The sequence below is a fragment of the Temnothorax americanus genome, unplaced genomic scaffold (genome assembly GCF_048541705.1).
Source record: "Temnothorax americanus isolate GAGA-0224 unplaced genomic scaffold, ASM4854170v1 Scaffold8, whole genome shotgun sequence".
Taxonomy (NCBI): Eukaryota; Metazoa; Arthropoda; class Insecta; order Hymenoptera; family Formicidae; genus Temnothorax; species Temnothorax americanus.
The window spans coordinates 318,378-337,795 of NW_027509802.1; the positions used below are offsets into that span (position 1 = coordinate 318,378).

At 42.3% G+C, this 19,418-nt stretch overlaps 1 protein-coding gene across 4 annotated transcripts in view; it reads right to left on the reverse strand.

Annotated features, from left to right (window-relative positions):
- The window catches only part of LOC143907033 (retinal guanylyl cyclase 2), a 46,507-nt gene extending 30,673 nt beyond the window's left edge, over positions 1-15,834 (reverse strand). For 2 of the 4 annotated variants that reach the window (XR_013259706.1, XM_077423519.1), the window contains exons 1-2: positions 15,049-15,834; positions 832-2,640 (exon numbers count right to left, since the gene is read on the reverse strand). The gene's annotated coding sequence lies outside the window, so the exon portion shown is untranslated. The remainder of the gene's footprint in view (positions 1-831; positions 2,641-15,048) is intronic. The other 2 variants (XM_077423520.1, XM_077423521.1) reach the window with 2 other exon arrangements.
- Positions 15,835-19,418: the final 3,584 nt, after the last annotated feature.

Here is a 19,418-nt window from a genome sequence, read left to right on the forward strand (position 1 = left end):
TTATTTGGCGTTGATGCAAAATTGTATTTTAAACGAATAAAATTTTTTACGTGTTTGTCTAACGAAAAAATTTCGCACAAGAAAATGCCAGAGATAACCAAATGCAAGAATCTTAAAATATTGATTAAAATTTGCAACAAGTAATCTGATTGCTTTTTTGTTAACGATTCTTTATTTTTGCATGTAATCCGCGGTGTATATACTCCTCATTTTAACATCATTACGTTTCCCGAGGTGTTGATAAACTTTATCCGTTTTTTTTCCTTTATACGTATAGTGGCCTTTTCGAGAAGAAGTGTCTTTAATCCATTAAGAAGTGTGTGGAAGATTAGCCTCGAATGTTGTCAAAGAGGCGAGGACAAACGAGGTTCGCCGATCCCAGTCGTTGCGGTTGCAAGTTGGAAAATCGGGTCAAATGTTGTACCTTAGTTCTGGTGTATATAACTTTGGACTTAGTGTTGATATATCGCTAAAATAACACTGACCATTTAGGAGTTGCGGTATTATATCGGCCTGAGAAACGCTAAAGTTTAACGATTAAATATATTTTTTAACACGCAGAAGTTACAATTTAAAAATTAAGAGATTTAAAAAATAGAAGTTAGAAACTTTTAACGTTAGAGTAGCGACGTGCTAAAAAATTAAGAATTGATATTGGTGCTTGTGTATAACCGTTTGGAGTTTAGCTACCGTTAAAACTTTCTTGTAACTTTATATATTTTCTTCGAGAAGTCTCAGCTTTGTGAGGTACTCCAGCATGCTCTCGTGAAAAATTCGTGTTTCAAAGTCGGCGGTGGCTTTTATTTCGGAACAAAGCGCAAGTCCACATACCTGTAAAGCGCTACACGCGACGGAACTCTCGATTCTTCGGGTTGACATCTCCGCACGTCACGCCTCTTTCTTAATAAAATGCTTCACCGCGCAGAGTGGTTAAAACGTTTCCTCTCAAAATGAATAGCGTGCAAACCACTTCCGCGCTTACACATTTTGTCGCAACGTCGCCGTCGCCGTCGCCGCGGGGAAAAACACCGCGTCACACCAGTTTTCAGCTCCCTTCCCGAGTCGAGTTTAATGCCGCGTTAGCGCGCTTCGCACGCGGAGATTGAACAAGAGATGCTGAAACATTGACCTAATTTATGGCAGCAACAGTTGCGCCGTTATTTCCATCCGCGAAATTTTTTTTGTCCGTGGTCTTGCCGCGACATTCAATATTGTCAATTTGCGAGATTAAACAATTTCAGCGTTCTTCTATCATAGTTTGCGTCGCGTCCGCTGTCCGATAATCCGCAACACACGTTTTAATTTTCCACCATTATAGAGCTAATCCGACGGTGTTGACAGTTATGAAACTTTACTGGTCGAGCGTGTGGTGGATCGTCCAAAGTTCCAAACCAAATTCCACATTCCAGCAGTTTATAGTGTCTAACGAATAGAAATATTCTCGCGGTCACAGCGATCTTTTGAGCTCGTTGAACTTTGCTCGGCGAATTTTGTATTCCCGACACTGTCGTTTACATCGTTTTTCCACTCGTAAATTCGATTCTCCATCTCCGATACTCTTCCCTTGTTAGAAACGCTTCTGTTCACAAAACGTTCTCGTTCACGTGCCGGGCGGCTGGCGGTCGACCATTAAATTTTATATTTTACGATCGAGTCCACTTGTACCACTCGTAAACCGAATTCCATTTCCGATATCTCCATTCCCGCAGAAAGATCGTTGCTCGCACAATGTTCACATCGCAATCGCGGTATATCCGCTTCAAAGTTTCAAACGAGAGAGATAGATAGATAGATAGATAGAGAGAGAGAAAGAGAGAGAGAGAGAGAGAGAGAGAGAGAGAGAGAGAGAGAGAGAGAGAGAGAGAGAGAGAGAGAGAGAGAGAGAGAGAGAGAGTGAGTGAGGAATGGAGCGAGGCTAAGGCTCGATCTTAGCTCTCGGTTACTGCCAATCAGAGACAATAACACCCTGGCTCGTTTTAGCCAGGAATAGCATATATATAATACCGGAGAGACGATATTGAGCGCACTATTTCCGACTACGTCTGTCCGTGATTCAGATATCGGTCTGGCGGAGCGGGACGGCCGATTCAACCTTGACTCTGATTGTCCGCACACTTTAACGCACGCGGCTATACATATGCATGCGGGATCCGCGCGTTTCTCCGTCCCGGAAGCGTCTATATATCGATCGCGCCGGAAACGATGGCGGCGCGAGAACGAGGATCGAGGTCGTTGTTTTTCGGGGGAGGTGTCCTCCTCGGGAGGGTGGGTTGAGTGCCGCAGCCTCCGCCGCTTCAAGGGGCGAGTGGCCGCGTTCGATCGCCGGAGCGCAGCTTATTCGTCCCAATTCGGAAGTCCGGTGCCGGTCGTCCGCCACCTCATCCCGACGCGCTCGAATCGCCGTTGATCGCGCGGCGCAAACGGTCCTCGCGTCCCCCGCCGAAGAAAGGGTTCCCCGCGGTGCCCCTGGTCGACGACGTCGCCAAATTGGACGTGATTGGGGCGAGTCCGAGCTGCACGCACACCTGCGACCGCACACGAAATCACTGACGAGGCGATATTGCACCTGAACCGATTATGACGTACCGGGCGCGATGATTAATTAGGCGAAAAGGTCGTGCGCGTTCGCAGCGTCATGACCTGTAACAGGTAACGAAAGCCAGTAATTATGGGCTGCCAATAATTTCGGGTTAATCCTGTCGTGCCCCCGATATGTTACGCGCGGACGGAGAGAGAACAATGAATTCCTTCGAGCATTTGTCTGGATATCAGGGGCGCGTTTATTGAAACTGAATATACGCGAATTTTCGGAGGTCGGAAGTTAAGGATTAATATCGATATATTTGAGACATATCGCGATCTCTACACGGCAGCCGATAGAAAACCAATAATTATAAAACTGCTAATAATTCTGCGTTAATTCTCGTCAAGCCCCGAGACATTACACGGTGAGTAATAATACTCATTTATCGGGAACAAATATTTTCTGGATATCGAGGATGTATTAAACCTCTTGTAAAATGAATTGTTACGGAAGCTACAAACAAGAATCTATATAGTATGCCGGTTTTTTTAAGTATATCGTGACCTGCAAAAGCCGATAAAAGCCAATACTTACGAGTTGTGAATGATATCGGATTAATCTTATCGCATCCCGTCGAGATATCACACAATGTGGATGGTATTAAATTTATTTATCCGGAATAGAATTTTGAATTTAATACCAATTTGGTCATCATCCGAATGTTCGAAATACGTTTATTGAATTCATTAGGAAAATTGGAAATACGTATTTGTACGAGGCTACAAGTAAAGATTGATTCGTAGTACGTGTAAATGTACATCATGCACCTGGCAACGGCTGGAAGCCCGCGTTTACGAGCCACTATTACTTCTGGCTTAATCCTATCGAGTTTCTGTGCTCGTGGTGGACCGAGGATAAGTTAATTATCGCTCAGGCTCAAAGACATTTCATTAAAATATATCCAGAGAGGATCAAGCGCAGTCCGCGTGTTAAATACAGCTGTGAGCTGTGACTTGCGACAATTATAAAGAACTGATTTGTGCGCATTCGGATCTGATACAATAACTCACGGTTATACCTCGATGGGCAATTAATTTTACATAACTATTACGATCGAGCTCTTTGAACAACGTGGAACAACGTGCTGATCATTATCCATTATGTAGATGTTATTAAAAAATATTTCATAGTTTAAAAACGAGTTTTTGATCACGACCAGATTGTAAATCATGTTGTTAACATTTATTAACATGATAAAACGCCATCGTGTACTCATTTTTCGCGATGTAATTTATTTCGGTATTATATATGCTTCAAAAATGGTGAACAATTTATTAAAAAGAAAAAAGATTTTCAGTTATTATATAATATCGTGCATATAAACTATTCGTTAAGGATGTCAGAATGACGTTTGACGTATTCGCTTTTACCCGACGGATTTATAAGATGCATAAGTTATTCATATTTAATGAGAGAGAGGAAAAACAAAAGATCGAAAATTTTTACAAATAAAAACGATTATGAGAATCGTGGCTCGCGATAACGAGTAAAGTTTTTCGATTATACCAAACGGTCTGCACTTATCAGAATCTCGCAATAATAGCCAACTTTTTGTGCTTTTCATCATGAAATATGCATTATATATATATATATCGCAATTGAATTGCGTCGCGCAGCTGCCGTATCGTGAATAAACGTGTAATACGTCCCTTTTCTTTCGCCATCTACGGAAACCGCAGAATCGGATCGATCCTCGAACACTCGGGTATCTCGCGACGGTCTCATCTTCCGTCCGTATAAATTCTCTCTCTCCTGATTTAAATGGTTCTACCGTTATTAAACTTCAGAAATAAATGCAAGGCATGTAATGGTGGTGGTGTGTATTCATGAGAATAGGGTGCGAGAGAACGTGCCTGTATTGCGATTTATACGCCGTAGGAAAACTTCTTTAAAAAGAGAGACCCCCTTTACTGATTGTGAGATTACGCAAAAGAGAGACTATATGAGTAGATAATCCGTCTCTCTTAAAATAAATTGTACTAAAACGCTGCTGCGCGTTGTCCACTTGATCTACCTCTTTATCCGGCAGTTAATTAACTCTCCAGAGGATCAGACGATGTATTTAATCTTTTCGTCCGATTTTTTACTCGATAAGAAATCAATTTAATTATTTTGAAATTTTTGATTCAAGTCACGCGCACAGTGCGAAAAAGAATTTGACGTTTATATTTCTTCCGTTAAATAAGATGCACTTCTCATCAAAATTAAAGAATCATTTTGAATCGCGAAAATGAGGTCGCTCGAAGTAGAAGCGTCATCGAGAAAAAACTTGGTGGAATTTAAAAGCCGAGGCTCCAGGGTTTAAAACGTTTCTCTGACTTCACTTTGTGACAGTTTTTTTTCGCCAAAGTTACGTAAATTTGTGCTTTATCATTTTTTCCACCGTGACTTCCAAGCGACCTTTTTTAATTTTATTGAAAAAGTGTATCGCGTACATTTCCTGCCACAGATTTTTAATCACGCCATTCTATTTAAGGATGGACAGTTACATTAATTTGTTGAAAACAAAATCTCATTTTTTATCTCAGGAAATTTATAGCGTCATATATGTTTCGTGCATATAAAGATTACATTAAATCGAGAATCGTATTGATGTTTGTATTCACTTAGTCGCGATTATACTACATAAACTGAATTTTACGGCAGGCAGTAAATGTAACAAATGTAATTCGCAAGTATAATAAAGTTTACTTGAGGGTAAACAAACAAGTATCTCCCTTTTGTATATAATATATATATATATACGGGCAAATCCCAATAATGATAATCAAAATTATAGTGGTGGCAGCACACGAGCGTACACGAGCGTATCGATCGAGATAATGAAAAATTTGTCAATCATCGTGTGTTTGCGGTGGATAATCTCTCAATTACGCGGTACACAAGGCGATGCGCAAATTTATCCCGGCGGGGTTTCCTGCCCAATTTCCTTTCGCCGCTCGTCCGCCGTCGGTGGTCGTAACTTGTTAGTGGCCGGGCTAAATGTGCGAAGAGATTGTACGCGGCCCGGCATAAAATCGGCCGGCGCAAATAAAAGGAGGTCTGTTTATCTCGCGCGACGTTTCTTGCGCGACGTCGCGTATATATCCGCTGCCATTTGTACCCGTCTGCGCCGACATGAAAATATCGTTTATTGCCCACACACGTCGTTTATTCCCCGCCATATTCTACGTGCGTCGCGACGGTGTAATCGTTTAACGAACGTGCTCAAGAAATTCATGTCGTTCAACGGAAGCTGAATGCTAAGGGCTAACAGCCACCGCAAACACAAGGCTTATACACACATAGGTTCGTGCCTAGGACATGTCTTTGACCAACTGCGTTCATTAGATTCTCTTATTATAATTAGAAAATAGGAAATAGTAATACATTGCATTTATACTGAGACAGTTATGATAACGATTCATATTTTTTTTTATCCTAATGCAGCTCTTCGCTTAATTAGCGCTTGTGTAATTAATTTCCTGTAAATGTATATTCTCGCCATCTCGTGTTAAATCGTCTGATGACTAAATTCATTTTGTTGACGGAATATCAGAACGTGATGTTATTATACGTTTACAATTTGTAAAACACGTACTCCGCGCGATTGTTTACGTGTAGAAAGGAGTCTTTTACGTACTTGCAAGTTAAAATAGAAATCAATATTTAGCCCGAGGCACCTTACATATGACGCTACGAACCTCGGTAGCAATTCCGTCCTCTCGTACCCCCTGTGTCCGAGCCCAATGTTGTCCGCGTTCTTCTTTAATGTCCCCCCCCCCCGCCCTACATTGTCGGCGGGAAACTTTGCATCGCTGAGAAAAGTGTATCGATCCCTCGACGCTGAAACGGCGAATTTAGCGGGGACCTTGTTAAGGGACAAAACGGGAGCCAATGTCCTGGAAGAAGGCTTCGCGGAGGCCACAAAATCTCTCCCCTATAGCGTAATCCTCTCTTAATTGCCGTCTGTACCCCGCCATCCTCGATCTCGCCCGACTAAACAGCTATCTCGTCTGTGACTTTCGAGATCAACGATTTACGCGTCACACGGCGCGATGTCACAGAGCGCGTCTTAATATACAATTTCAATGTAACGATGTGAAAATGTCAAATGGCACAGGTGAGTTTCGCGTGGGTGATTATAGCGCGTGAGTACGCCAGACGTTGTTACGAAAGTCGGAAACGTCTTAGCACGTTCATTGATGTTCGATACTCTGTAGGATGACGCTTTTCCTTAGAGAGCAGCTTTACTCCAAGAAGACATAATTAAATACCGGGGATGTCAGAGATAAAGTATACATAAAAACAGCTCGGAAGGAAGCGGCTTCTCGAAATTATACATTCTATTTGTCAAGAGAAGGTTTCTTAAATTTGTATTTTATAAATATTCCCGCGGAAGATTGTTTTTATGTTTTTCACGCGTATGATTGAGATTATCCAGCGAGAAGGAGCAATGTATTCGAACGTATGCTATTCAAATGTAATAGCGAATAATAATTTAGGTGTATTTTCCGTGTGCATGTACATGTGAATGCACAGGGAATTTCGTAAAAGCATATAAACAATGATATCAAAGATCCACAAGGGTAGCTGTTAAGGTCGTTGTTCTCGAGATATTAAATTTCCAAAATGTAATACACGCGGTACACAGAACAGCTGGCACAATGGGGCACTCTAAAATCACCGACAGCACCGCGTACCGGTGTCTGGATGATTATTGATTTCGTTGCGTTATTGTGACCAGTTATTCAACCAGTAAAGCGAGTCAATCATTTTACATAACGTAACTGGCTGCCGAGCGCGCGCGTTCCCGCCCGGCACAAAGCAACCATACGAATGAATAAGTTCCGCGAAATCGAAATATATACGGGGGAAACAAAAACGCTGAATAAAAAAATGTGCCCCATTGTTCCGCGAAAGAGAGAGAGGTGATTGAGACCTGTTGTCGTGCGCGGCAACAAATCGCGGGGATGTCACACGAGGCAATTTACTTTATATACCTACTCGCAAATTAATTTTACATTTGCTACCCCGCCAATTGTAGAATATTATAGAATTAGTTAACTACACCACGCTAATTAATGCTAATTAACTTGTTTCCCGAAAATTTACGGTATTTGCGTATTATTACATTGTAACGTATGCATACTCGTTAAAGGGTCGTAAATTGAAATCGATTTTCGGGTGTCAATTAATTATTTTAATGAATGGCCATACCTTTTCAATGATATCCTAATTAGCACCATTTAATATCTGGGTAGTTGCTCGTTTGTCAGGAAATTTAGTTAATATTAAACCAGTTTTGTGTGAGAGCATTTGTGTGCAAAGGTCGAATTTCATTCGTCTAGTTTGCCAGACTAATGCCCGATGGTTTGCGTGTCTCAAGAACTACTTGTGTATCAGCAATAAGATAAACGTTATTTATCTCAATGCGACATGTAACAACCTGTTAGTAGCGTCGTTGAGTCACTCCCGAAAGACAAAACCGTGTCAAAACCGCGGAGAGAAATCCGTGCGGCTGTCATCTGCTTGGAAAATACTGTTCCCTCGGGGGAGCTTGCAACGATGCAACGAGAACGGATGGACGTTGTATCTCTTATTGAGCAGGCACACACGCGGTATAGGCAAAGGTGGAGAGAGAGCAAACGGAGAAGAATGTGCCGGCGGAAAAATCCACCCGCCCTACACGAGCGTATACGTGTCTCACGGTCCGGCTCGTAAAATCATTTATTAAGCAGCCCAACGAACTCCCCCCGTCCGACATGCAATGTTTGAAAAGACCGTTCATCCGACGGGAGAGGAGAGGTCACTCTTATTATTGTTGGATCATATTTTATGCATGGTGCAATAACGGCGGAACGGTCTAAGGTCGTAAATTGAAAACGCGGAGATTGCGGAAAATCAACGGAGACACTTGCCGATAACAAAAGCTTCGGAACGCAAGAGGAGTCTTACATTGTTGATTCCCTCGCTTCCGCGCGCGCGTCATTTAATATCGTTGATATTATAATCGTTTGCTACAAAGTGTTCCAGGGGAAAAATACAGCGTTCTCGGATTATCGGCTGGCGCTTTATATCCGATATTTTGAATTTGCAATTGAAACGTGAAAGCAAGACCTTTTCATTTCTGTACGTTGAGATAAATTTTTTTTATTAGCTCCGACAAAACTACCCCGCTTTGTAATTTCGCCCTAGAGGAAATCATGAAAGTGCCTAGCATTTGCTTTTAATTAAAAGCTTCGACTTTTAACGATCCGAGCATTTAGCGAGTTTGTTAAGCAACTTTTTACGACAGTGTGGATACCATGTACATATCATTAACCGAGATTAAACTGTACAACCCGTGGTATTATAATCAAATGTTTGATGATAATCGAGATGATAAAGTAGCATTAAATTGTTTAATTATGCTGAAATTTGATTCAATTAAATTTAGATTAACTGCGATAAATAAATTTTAATTTTAATTAACCTTTCAGTTAAGTAAATTTATAATTTCGGATAATTTCATTTCGTTCAATAGCCTTGTGTAAGAAATTATCTAAAAAATCTGAAATCTCGATAAAATTGTGATTGATTATAAAAATACATTTATATCTATGGAATTGATTCATGGAAGCTTTTTAATAGAAGCAAATAGAATAAATTTAAATTCAACTATTTCCTAACGAAGCTCTAATGGAAAACGACTGCTAACTGCAAGCTTTTATCTTACGGTCAACTTTGGCGATTCAGCTCCGAAACTTCTGTTGAGGCAAAGTCAAATAAAATTAACTGACAACAAGTTTTTATTATTTAGCCCCTCGCCAGCTTAATTCGCCAAACGGTTCTAGTTTTCGTTACTAAATATTGAAACAGCTACCACACATTTCTCTGTTCTTTGTTCTCTCCTCTGCGGTTGGATGGAAACACATTCCATGGCGGCAGTTACAGACACGAGCCCACATTCGCAGTCATGCGAGACCGTGTGCGATAGTCTCATCACCATCGTGCGCCTCTCTTGCCTCTGGCTCATGAGACTGTTCCGCGAACGCGTGGAAATGACTTTACTGGCGCTCCCAAATATTTGCAGGCAAACCAGGCCGCTTAAGCTAACAATAAGACGGAACGACGCGGAGAGAGTTCGACGTAACGGTTGCAGCCGGGGCTACAGTTTCATCCTGACGGGGCGCGTGGCCTAGTTGAAGAAGTAAAAAGCGGTAAAGAGAGATGTCCGTCGACAGTCAGGGGAGATTTTCCATTTTGCCCGATATTGTCTCCCGCTCGCGATACATGCAGCTGTATTTGTATTTACACGAAATCGATTTTGTGCCATTTATTGGTGCAACAATCGCGCTGGCTCTCGAAAACGATTAGTTTTCGATTGAACGTTGCGTGCGGCATTTCGGATGAAAATGTTCAGGTTCAGGTTACCGAAACACCCCGACCTAACGCTTGCAGCTATACGTGAATATATCCTGTATCCAACTTGAAGATCCGCCTGCATGGGGGATAAACTTGGATAAAGCTCGGGACAGGCGACTTTTGGACGGCGCCCCTCACGTATTCCCTAAAATCTGAGCCAGCTTGAGGTAAAATAATTTCGGCGGGCAGAATTATACGAGGGAAAGAAGACACGGCCTGGTCCTCGTTAATTTCACAAAATACAGACTCCCGCGCTGTTAATTGCTCACTGTCGACATTGTAATCCGCGCTCAATGGTTTCTGTAACGAACTCTGTACCGTCGAGTCCCGCGAATTGATGGAAATTTAATATCGATAAAATGACAGCTGTAACTTCATAGAAGTTCAACATCAATAAAAAATAACAGCTGTGTTATTTAATAGATTTTCAATATCGATGAAATAAAACAGAACTTTCAAATTCCCCGTAGGTACGAAAAAGTTGGATGCCGACGAGTGCCGACGAGTCCCTTCCCCTGCGGGAGCCCTTCACATTTTATTCCGTTGACACGTTTATCGACTTCGCTCCGAGGGGGCCGTAAACCAACCCTTAAATTTGCAAAGGAGAAGATATACATAAAAAAAGAATACGGGTCTCTCTTACTTCGTGCCACTCCCGCGCTACTGCAATGTATCTCTCTATGAAAATCGAGGAGGGACGGGACGCGCGGACGGCGCGGGCGCAAGCGGTTTTCCTCCTTGTTAATCACGCTGAGCTGCGGCCGCGCCGCGCTGTAAATATTTTCCAGCACAGAGGCCGGTCGAGAGGGACGTGCCGCGCTGACACTAAAAATAAAAAATACCTGCACAACACCGGGCGTATTCAATATTTCTCCGTCGTAGATAATTGCCGGCTCATTATATAAAACGCCCCGCTGTATTTTCCGATAGTCGCAACGAAAATACGGTCCGTCACCGTCACCGTTCGCCGGCCGCTTTATCATCGTCTGCATCGTATCTGCGACGACCGGGGAACCGAGACGCTCTTTATTTAAAGCGCTTTATTAAATCGATACTCGGGGCTGCTTTAAACGCGGAAATTAACTCCACGTGAAACATCGTGGCGATCGTTCAGATTTAACCGATTAACTTATATACGCGTGTGAAAACACGACCGTGTGCTATTTCGTTACGGAAACACTAATAGGACGCTCGCGGCAAAATATTGTTTTTCAATCAACGGGCTAAACAAAATTTGCGCGTTTCGCATACTAAATAGATCCACGTTGCTTACCTCCTCCGCTAATTTTGCAACATTTTACAATGGGAATGTGATCCAGCTTTGACGGATCGCGCGCGCGCGTACGCGCGCGGCTTTAATGATTTAAATCTCTTTTCGTCAGGAATTGTCTGTTTTCAATTTGTCGTCATAATCGAGGATTACGGACGATCGCGAGAATTGCACCGTGATAGTATTAGTGTACTTCCACCGGAGAGTTTGATTTAATCCACGTACGCATAGGGCAGCGCGCGCCCTATGAAATACTTCACATGCGTATGACCTTTTTCGCGGACTTCAGAATATCTCACGAGCTAGAAATCACATCCGGGCACGGCAACTTCGAAACATAATTTTATTAAACTTCCTCTTTTAATGTTGAAAACGGCAAGTTGCGGGAAACGAGTGAAACACATTGATTTGTTCTTGCATGAAAAGTCATTTAGCGAGACGTTTTAAACGTCGATAGTTAAACAAAAGCCGCGGGCCTGAGAGTAAAGTTATTAACTCGAATCGCCGAATTGCGCTTCTATAGAAGTCGAGAATTTGCAATCTCGACATTTCTTCCTCGTCGTCGCCGGGCGACTCCCGCTCTCTCTGAAAATCTCAATCGTCGCTCTCCGGTAATGGAGTTACAAATAAGCGCGGGCACATCGAGCCACTTTCATTTCGTATTCCGCGCAGGGACGATAATGGTGGATCAACGCGGGCGCTTCCGGACGTATCCTAATAAAGGATACGATTGGAACTTCGAGAAGCGACCTTGGGACGTTATATTCAATATTACCGAAACGAGAAAAAGGTTCTTTTCACTTTTATTTGAGGTCCGTCCGCGCGAGCGCTTTTTCTCAATACTATACTCCGCATCACGGGGCGCGCTTAACTTATTCGTTCGTTTCGCTTTCTTTCCCGCTCGACCGTCGGTAGAAATTACTCCGTGTTACGCATGATGCCGTTTCGAAATTGAAGGTAATCATCCGTCAGACTGTACCACCCTCATTAACGCAATGACAGAAGTTCGAGAGAGATTTATGCGCCCGGGCGGACCTCGTTTTCGAGTTATGAAGCTCTTTCGCGCCTCCGCGGAAAATCTCGGCGGAGCCGAGCCCGGCGCAGAGCAATTTTGACTCGACTTTATCTAGCGAAAAACTTTGAAAAGTGGAGAAGGATTTATAACGCGGAAAAGAGGCTCTTCCGGAAGCGTCGTACTTTATTCCGCGCCGTACTTTCACCGCCGTTTCAAAGAGCGATGAGATAAAAAGGAGTGCTCATTGTTAGCCGCAATCTACGCGAACGCCGCGCACGATCTGTAAATATGTACCCTGTGTTTCTTATGATACTGTTTACAGAGTCTTCGGGGGAACATTGTGCCAGAACGTAATAAATATCCTCTCTTTCCATCCTCCCCCTCTCTCGTTCTCGCACGTCCGACGCTTGTTCCAGCGAGATACGAATGTAATTCGATGCTATCCGTTTTATAAAACGCGTAGTGGAGCCAGAGCCTTTTCACTCGCCGCTGTACGCGAGCGAGAATTTCTCTTTTTTTTTCTTTCACTGTGGCACGTTTTTAAGGACGGTCCCCTCGCGAATGTGCAGGACTCTCGCAGCCCCGGCAAAACGCTGTCATTTCGCTGTCCGGTGCATACCAATTTAGCGTGTCCTGTTTGAAACAAGAACAGGAGCGCGAGTAATTGTAGCGCGGCGCAAAACGAGTCGCGCGATTATCAGGTATCTGGAAAACCTGCGAGTTTCGCACTGTATGCGTGGTGACGTATACAGTTATAACGCAAGAGAAATTCCTTTGAACGACGCTTCGCAATTCTGTTATAATTTACGACGAAATTAAATTACATTATATATATATATGCGCACATCTGAATCGAAGGAACAAGGAAAAAAACGGAGTTAAAGCGGAAGTAATTGCGACTGTGTGAATCTTCTCTGTGAATTAATAATCTGCGCCTTTAAATAAAGAAAATTAAATTTTGTTTCTTTGAGATAGCAAATTTAATCAAGCCCAATAAAAAACTCTTACAAAGTTGTCCGTCCAAGAGCTCTTTGTTTTAAAATTAGTTCCAGCCCTCTTTCAAAATATTACATTAAGATTTCGATAGACTTGACTCATGCTTCATCGTTAAAGAGATCTGAAGTTTTTTTTAACTTTTGATAAAGCTTTTGCGCAAATAACACTTGGAACGATAAAAACCGAAACAGAGTTGTGGAAATTTTTCAGTTTTTAGTTAGAAATTTTTTGAATTAAAATTTCATTTCGCAAATCTGGCTCTTTTTTGAAAGCTCTGGATAACGCTTCAAGAGTTCATTACAAAGTACATATTATAGTTCAACTTGATCACAATGAAAACAGTTATTAGCAATTTTCATATAACGAAAATTTAGAATTGGACAAAAAGTGTGAATACTTTACGAGATATTGCAAATCAAAATGCAATCAGGATACTTGGCATTTTTCGGTATCATATTTTCCGTACAAAAATAAAGAATATTAATTTACCCAAAAAAAAAAATTTAGTTTTTATATTAAAAAAAAAAAAAAAAAAAAGAGAGAGACAGAAAAGAAAAGTTGTCTTGTTTTCTAAAGAATTCAAAGAAACGGTACCACTTTTTCGCCGCAACAAAGTTTGAAGATTACATTTCCATACTTTCTAATTTACATCAGCATTGGAGAACAGTTGTAATAAATATTAAAAAAAGCTTCATACGTTCTCAAATATTGAAATATTTAATACGCAAAAATATTTTTCGTTGTATACCGTGAACCGATATACAATTTGACAGATTAAAACATTTTAGAGTAAGATGATTGAAAAACTGATGGATAATATGCCATTTACATATCTGTTCTCTCGTTCTCGATAAATTTGCTAAAAGCGATTGGTATCAATCTTACTATTTAATTATCCCTTAACATTGAATGCACATACGCATTTTTTATTTAACGCTCCGCTTTTCCAACGCGCGGCCAGTGAATCCTAACTTCTCGCCCGTTCGCCGAGAGCCAGCATCCTCGACGGCCGCGGCGGCGCCGGCGCTCTCATTCCGTAGCCAAGTTGTTTCGCTACCCGAAATCACATCGCTTAGCGGCTTAATTAATAGGGCGATAAATGTGAGAAGAGGGTCGATATGCGAAGTGCGTGGGTTATGCCCGCTCGCTATATATGAACCCCCGGCGTCCCGCCAATTGCCGCTGCTGCACACGGCGAAGCAAACTCCAGCCGCGCGTACTCTACCGACTCTATATACGGCGTGTGTGGCATATTACCCGCTGCATTCCTCCGTACGCGCATCGCTTCCTCGCGAAATTGTTAATTTTCCGCGAATAATCGCGAACGCGTTTCTCACGACGAGCGAATCTAATGAAATCGTGGACTATCAAGACGAGCGCGTCCTATCGAGAATAGAAAGAAGTTAAACGGCTTTTCTCAGAATCGCGTTCGCCGAAGAGGACGACGTTTTCCAACGAGTTATTAAAACACCCTTTGAATTAATTCGCGGAACAGCAACGAGAATTCGCGTATTAATGTCGCAGTCGCTTATTGCGCGCGGGGAGTACTTTCCCTTTCAAAGAGAAATTCGCGCATAGAACGGCCGAGTAACTTATTTTCCGTCATCTCGAAGGAATTCGGCCTTAGAGCCGTCTTCCTCCAACCTCTAAGCCCGCGTAAATATACCGCCTGATGTTACACGCGTTCCAAGTAATCGCCGACGAACGGCGTGTGAAAAGGAAGGGCTTTAACAGGTAGGTATATAGGTAGGGTATATATACACGCGATAAACCGAACGTAGAGCTGAGTGTACTCACAAGGCGATCGCGTTAACGATGGCACTTAAGCTGCGTTTTCTTCTCCCGACGCTCTCCTATCCTCGCACGAGGACCCATTGAATAAGAGAAGAGGAGCAGTGGCGGTGTCCCCTTCGCGGTCTCACCGCCGCTCGCCACAACGGCCCGGGAATTCAAAAGCTCGTTCGCAGAGCGAAGCTCTGCACCCTCAAAGGTGCACATGGTCCAAAGCATTGTCCCGCACCGGTCGAACGCGTGGTGAACCGCGTCCCGTTCATAAAGGAGCGAGACTTTCTCTCCGTCGCGAAAGGAAGAATGCGAAACCCTTATTCGATCGCGATCGAAAAATGTAACCCTTTATAATATTTCGCGCGCGGGATACCCCCTTCGGTCCAGTTACACTTTTTATAGCGGCTCTTTCAACTCCGCGGGAGCGCACATGTCTCGCGGTATACGTTTCCGCGTGTCGCAGGTAAGCCCGCGGCGCGCTCCGTGCCCCCGGTCATCCCCCGGTCAGCGCGCACCGGCCCGGTACCCCGGACGCGGGGGGGAGGAGGGGGCGGCCCGGTTCGGTCGCGCGAACGTGGTGACGGGATATGTAGGAACCGCGGGACGATAACGGCGCACGCCGGAATCGGAGCGAACCGAACGCTTCGGCGCTCGGTATCGAACTGACTGCTGTCGCTGTGTGAGCAAGCCAGCATCAGCAGCAGGCTATGGCCAGCTCACTCCTACTCTTAACGGGACGTGCGACGCCGCGCCGCGCTCGCAATCGCGCGGCGACGAAGAGAGAGCGGAGCGGCGCGGCGCAGCGGGCGAGAGCGCGAGAGTCCGTCCCGGGGAAGTCGAAAGCACCAGCGCGCGCGCCAGCAGCACCAGAGGGTAGGCCAGATCATCCCTACCTACCCCCCTTGCACCCAGAGAAAGAGCGAGAAGGCGAGCGGGAGAGAGAGATGAGAGAGGATCCTCGTCGCCGCAGACTTTTCCCCTGGTCTCGTCGTCCTACATCCGAATTGTTCTCTTTCTCTCTCTGTTTTTCTGTCGCGCGCAATCCTCTCCTTCTCTCGCTCCCTTCGTTCACCGGGACGTTTCGCGGATCGGAATTGAAACCGGACTGGAGCTTGATTGGACGCCTTCGTCCGTACGAAATGGAACGTGCATCTCGGTGCGGTCTCGCGTGCGCCGTGCGGTCAGCGTGCGCACCTCTTCGTGGTTTCTGTCATCGAGCGCGCGCGCGTGTGGTCCCTTATACATGACGCACAACAATCTTATATCGGCCCCTTAAATGTATTGGGATTCTATTCAATTCCAATAGGGTTCGCAAAAATTGTCTCGGAATTCCAGGATATCAGGGTATTCTCGATATGGAAAGGAAGATATATTATAGGAGTGTGAGATATTCACATACGCGTGTTTCTGATTTATAAAATTAGACGTTTATTTTTATGGCTCGTGTCCGTTATATTTATCTCTTGACTCTTGTGTATATTTCAGTGATATAAACATACATTATGCGGACCGTCACGCAACCATATTGCAAATTTTATATTTCTAAAGATAAAGTTATTATCTTGTTTTATCTTGACTTTCTATCCTATTCGTTTTCGTTTAATACTAAATAAAGATTATAATAAAAAGATATTTTAAAACTCGTCGTTGTATCATGTGTATCATTGATATAGAGCTGCGCATGTTACTTATCTTCATAATATTTATAAATTTATTTACAAATTTATTTATATAATTTTTTTTATAAATATATTTAATATTTAATTAAGTGGGTTTGATTTATTTGTATTTTAATAAATGTTAAAATATACAAATTCCTTTTTAATGACATTATATAGGTATGCTGAAAAGTTTACGTACATATATTTAGTTCACAATATTTATTATTAACAATTACTAAATAATAATAAAACTTTATTCCGTTTTAATACATTTTAGTAAAATAAAAAAAAAAATAAAAAAAAATTGATTTCTTTCATTCCGTCGAGAATCCAACGTGCACGTTAATCGTCGACGTCACACTGAGGAGAATCGAGATAGGATCCTTTTTTTCCATTTATATCTTTATCCTACTGCGAAATCCGGAATTTTCTGTAGATTGAAACAAAACGTAGATTGAAGCGGAAGTTGCAAATCCAATGAGATGCATGGCCCTCGACCATGTAAAATCAATACACGCTGGAAAGTCGAACTGTTAACGTAAGCATGAAAAGAGTACGAAGAATCGGAATAGTTATTCTTTTCACCACGGTAACCCAGATTACCGCGAGCTAGACCGAAGTAAATTCAAGCCGGAAGAGAGTGTGAAGTTTACCGAAGTACACTAGAGTTATGGACGGTCTTGGTCAGAGAGGTATGGGGCCTCTCCCTTCGCTAAGCTGTGGTAACTCGAACTAGTTGGCGTTTGGGTAAATTAAAAGAGACGGCAAATTCCTCGAATTACTTTAATAATAGTTTTGTTCCCTCTAAGTATTCGTCTCTCTAATATTCATCGTAATTCGATAAATTTCCTACTAATCGGCGAATTATTCCGCTTATTACGAATTATTAAACTTCAATTAGGATCAATTGTCAATTAAGATAAAGTGATTAATTTTTAATTCGGCTTAAACGCCGTGGCAGTTAATAGCTTTCGAGCAACTTCAGCGGGATAAATGCTCCTTACGACGATGTCAGACAGTCGAGAAGTAAATTAAGCTTTCACGTTTCGTTACTTTTCTCTCCCCATCTCCCTATGCGTTTACCGAAGACGAATCCGACGAATTGGAATGGAATCTAACAATTTGATTGAACGCCATCGACCGTATAAGAATGAAAATGTGAGCGCGCGAGCTCTGGTGACGTGTGTAATATATTCGAAGTGGGATTTAAATCTGCGTATGATATAACATTTAAGTAAATCGCGCCGAAGCGATCGGCGAGATTGGAGAAAGACGAGAAACTCGCTTTCGCGTATAAAGAACTTTCGCGATAACTCACCTTTGCCATGGGATTTAGCCTGTATTTGTCTCAGTCAGTCACGCTGTCATTGCGAAGAATTGAGATTAATATTTCTCTCTCTCTCTCTCTCTCTCTCTCTCTCTCTCTCTCTCTCTCTCTCTCTCTCCGTTCTCTATCTTTTCGATCTGACGAAGTGAGATATGTGCATGTATTATACAGCTGGTCTCGCCTCGAAAACTATTTTACGGATTAAAATATTTTTCAGCAAGTCCACGATTTTTCGTATATAAGAAATTTACATATAGACAGATATATTCCTTGAACGGTGTCTTTCTACGAAAGTCTCGTCGCTCCATATCTTCCTTTTCTTCTTATGTCCTGCTTTCGCGTTTCACACTGTATTTCTGCATTAATAAATCAGCAACCGCGCATCAATGTTATATGTAATCACACGAATTGTGGCCGTAAACGTGACGATACATTTTAAAGTGTCAGCGATAATAAACATTATTTTCATTAAAATAATACAATTTAATTTGTTTTATTTGATGCACGAGAGATATCATAATAAAAACTGTTATTAAGTGAGATTCCGTCAGCGCCGCTGAAAAATTAAATAAAATATTGAATTGCCCTCAAGTAAATGAGAAACTGTTTATTAAATCATCGCGCAACAATGTGTATCCATTGAGGTAACGGTCAAGCTTGTGTAAGTAGCATGACTGGCTGAAATTGTGAAGCGTCTCTCCGATCAAAAGATCTTGAACGATTCATCTTGGACAAATTTCTCGGGTCTGATGCGAACGTGGTATATGTACAAAAACGGATTTAATATATGTCTTTCTCTTTTCTTCATTTCATCCCCACCAATCCTTTGACAATTCGCTGCCACTCGGAATTTTTCATTTATCGGAATATTTCTCATTTTTCGCGAATTTAAATTAAATCTGATGACGAGAGATTGAGCTCCGTCGACCGCGCGCGCGCGTAAAAAAAAATGAAATAAAATGTATCCCAGAAATGTGGAAAGGATGAGCGGACGGAAGATCGTCTGCGAAATACGAAATTTGGTTCTTGAATAAATTATCATAGGCACTTTAAACATAATTTTGCGAATCTGTGCAAATTTATCGTGACCCAAATATTATATCGAACGTCACTCAAAAATTATTTCGCTCAAGTATAATTGAATTATAGTAAAACACATTCATGAAAATAAATATATACCCTTTCGATGCATCAACTTTAACATTATTTTAAAAGCTTTCAAACTTTTAAAATTTTAAATAATTGCGAGCTACCAACTCTCCACATTTATATTACGTGATAATCAACGAAATGTTAAGAAGCATTCGCGGCGTTGAATATTTCACGAATACTCGTAAAAAAACGATCACGCAACGTTCTACCGTCGACGTGCGAAATTGACAATTTCGTTTTTA